The sequence below is a fragment of the Sprattus sprattus genome (assembly GCF_963457725.1).
Source record: "Sprattus sprattus genome assembly, chromosome: 14".
NCBI lineage: Eukaryota > Metazoa > Chordata > Actinopteri > Clupeiformes > Clupeidae > Sprattus > Sprattus sprattus.
Window position 1 is genome coordinate 1,083,064 of NC_137912.1, and position 3,608 is coordinate 1,086,671.

At 41.2% G+C, this 3,608-nt stretch overlaps 1 protein-coding gene across 1 annotated transcript in view; it reads left to right on the forward strand.

Annotated features, from left to right (window-relative positions):
- The first annotated feature begins 2,758 nt into the window (after positions 1–2,758).
- napepld (N-acyl phosphatidylethanolamine phospholipase D) overlaps positions 2,759–3,608 on the forward strand; it is a 12,406-nt gene continuing 11,556 nt past the window's right edge. The window contains 1 exon segment of the mRNA XM_080851528.1: positions 2,759–2,891. The gene's annotated coding sequence lies outside the window, so the exon portion shown is untranslated.

Sequence of the window (3,608 nt, forward strand, 5' to 3'; positions counted from 1 at the left end):
CACACACACACACACACACACACACACACACACCTGTGTCCTGGCTTAAATTAAGTTTAAATCCCAGTATGAATTTAAAGCTGAAAATCAGCACCAGCATCACTGACCACTGATCAGATATGTATGTAGGCCCTACAAGCTCGGCTCTACTCCGTACCGGCTCCCAAAGGACAAGTGTAGGGGGCAGTGCATCGCGCATACAATACAAAAATACTAAACACATTATTTGAAATGATCTTTATTTGGAATAACCCCTTGAGATGTAGGCCTACCATCTCGTTTTCGAGGGGGTCCGCAACACCATCAGACCGTGAACATACATTACATGAACATAAACATAGAAACAACAATAAGACAGGACAAACAAAAACAACACACAACAAACGATAATAAGGTCCAGAGCCTGCGGACTTCAAATGAGAGAGGTCTCTATGTCCACTTTATGCCATTGTGATGTGTATAAGCTAAACGTCTTTCATACAAATGTGTTCTGGCTTTGAATCACAAACTTTGAATTTGTTCTCATGATGGCAAGCGTACGATACTTTGACAACAGGTGCATCACAGGAATTGTAGCAAAGGTCAGCAAGACAAATTCGAGTGTGTGTGTGTGTGTGTGTGTGTGTGTGTTTGTCGGCCTATACAAATCAGTAGAAAATACAGTGTCACTTAAATCGATCAAACATAACATATGGAGCTTGTAGTAAGAATTGTAATGCTGAGAAACGTGCCAAAACTATAGAAAAAAGCTGTAGGCTAATCATTTGTATCACTGTATACGTTTAAAACGATGTAATCTTAATATAGTCCTCTAGATGGCAGCAACATACCAGAGAATAAATCCATTCAGCCAGGTTGGACACACGAAGAAGAATGAACTCTACTGTTCTGAAAATCGCTGCTAACTAGCTGGCTAATACGGTGGAGTTTCTCGTAGCGACATGAGTAATGGGATTAGTAGGATTATCCCAAACCAACACTTAAATCAAAAATCACGTGACTACTACGTACTTTCATGTTGTTGACTTGTTATAGTTAATTTCTTTCTTTAACTTAGCTTCCCAGAAAACTATGTTTGATAGTTAGGCTACGTGTTGACTTGGTGAATATAGTTTTTTTTTTTTCATGTTTTTAAATAAACAACAACAACATATAGCGCTGTGTTTGTGCTCAGGACATGCTTCATCGAAGTCTTATAGAAGTTTTGAGATGTTCCCGTCCACAAAAAATTATATTCGCACTTCGGCAGAATCTATCTGCTCTGGTTTTCCTTAAAGGTCTGAACTGCGCAACTCTCCCCAAAACTATGGCTACCGGAGGAGAAGCAAACAGGTGAATGTTTTTCTCCAAATTATGTGTGTTGATTTCACCGGATATAGATCGGTAACAAGTGCTTTCCTTTGCACAGGCATTACGCAATCACCGCCAGGCTACGTAAAGAGAGCGCGATGTAGCCTACATGAAGAGTATTAGCAACGATTGAACTCTTTCAAGTTCCAAGGAACCTCCTTGAGTAATTCTTAAAGGTGTGTTTTGGAAATTGACAAAAGGGTTCCACAAAGGCCTTTTTGATATAGCATATGAAGAACGGGATTGATTTGGTGCAGGATCTTTAAGTTGTGTCTTCGTGCTTCTTGTCTGCACTCCATTTCGCTACCGTGATTGTTGTGATCAGGAAGATTTGAAAAGACTGCCTAATTTGGCACAGTCACGTGATTAGGGTATTTGGCAACTACGTCAGAATCATTGCGCTGTGAGGCGGGTTGCCAGATTGGTGCAATTTACACATCAACTTGTTTATTTTATATTTTAAGTGGGTCCAATGGATGCTTTATGTTATTTTTCTTAACCAATCCACTCTCGTAGTCAATGTTAACTAGACTATGCTAAAAATAAAAGTTTTTAGCATTATGGAATTACCCAAAGTCCCAAACCATAACGATTTTCTTCCGGAGATCCTAATTCAGTCTCAGTTTGTAATTAATCTTGTAGTCTGCAAACAAGATGATATCAGCTCATCTTAAAAACCTTAAAAGTCTTAAAAATCCCATGTTCCCAAATATAATGTGTGTTATGGGCACAACTGGTTATTGTGATATGTGGGTTTGTGTAGATCTGTGAGTGTGTGTGTGGAGATCTGTGAGTCTGTATACTGGTACAGTCACCTGTGCATGACCTATGATCTATGTTCTGAATTGTATGTGTTCAATATTCCTTGGGAGTGATTTTAAGTAAATTTGTTAAATCTATTGATTAAAACGTACAATTATTCACCAACTTGTTACTCGTTATATTATGGGGCCCTCCTTATGGTCTCTGGTTCTGTTATGGTTCCTTCCTGATTAACAGAGTTCTTTTCTTGCACCTGTGGCCATTGTGCTCTAAGGGGGTTCAGCCCCTGGGCTCTTTTAAGCATGTGTGTGTGTGTGTGTGTGTGTGTGTGTGTGTGTGTGTGTGTGTGTGTGTGTGTGCGTGTGTGTTAGTGTGTGACTTGGGGCCTGTAAAGCGCCTTGAGGCAAATTGATTGTTTTGTTGTTGCTATATAAATAAAATTGCATTGAATTGAATTAAAGAAACATCGAGGTTCTTAACCCAATAATGTTGGGGTGTCCCATTCAAATCAATGGAACATTCTGCAGCATTCTGAAGAAACGGACGATAATAAGATTTGAATTGAGGTAATTTGGATCATGTGTCTTATGCCCATCGCCGTTCCAAACGCTCTGCATTGGGTCACCGATCTGGCAACCCTGGTAGTGGGATCTACACTATTACGCAGTACCGCTACGGACCAAGAGTTGTGTGGATTTGGTGAAAATGGGAATCAAATGTTCTCATTAGACCTTCTCGCCCCAACAAGTACCGGGGAAACTGGATACTTATTCTGAGAGGTAACGTTAGAACTCTTTGATCATGTCGGGAACGTCAGTGGGCTGACGTAGGTCAATGGCAGCGATCAATCGTGCCGCCTTGGTCTTCGTATAGTGTTTTGCATCCTTTCCATATTGTCATTTTCAGATGCTAGCGTTTATTAGCCTGTCACATAGACTATATCGGAAGACATGTCAGAAACGGAATGCCAGTAGGCTTCCTATGACTTTCCCGTGCTGTACTGGCAGTCTTGGTGATGTTGTCATCGGTAAATCGGTTTTATTTCCAGCATAACAGCCTAAACGTAAGCTTGGTGCTTCGGACATTTACTCTCAAAGAGTCGGCTTAAGTTATGGTCATAAACAACCAAGATAGCGAGCCAAGTTTGTTCGTACGTTGCTAATAAGCGCCAACATTAGTTTGATATTGGAGTGACTACCTGCAGTGCAAGTGTAACTCGTATTGGGGATATGACAAGCATAATGGTGTATGGTGTGGACATGTTGTAACAGACGGAAGTGACATGTCCACAATCCACATTTAGTAAGTAGTTGTGTACTCTGTTCCGCTGTTATCAGTGAGTCGTATTAAGAGGAAGAAGGGCGCTGCCTTTTTTATATTTGCACGAGGCAAATGATAGTCAGCACGACCGCGAGCCGGCTGATGCAGTGATCCGTGCTTTGAAAGGCGCTGACGCGACACGCGTGCGTCCGCCAGCGCGAGGCTGCGAATCCATT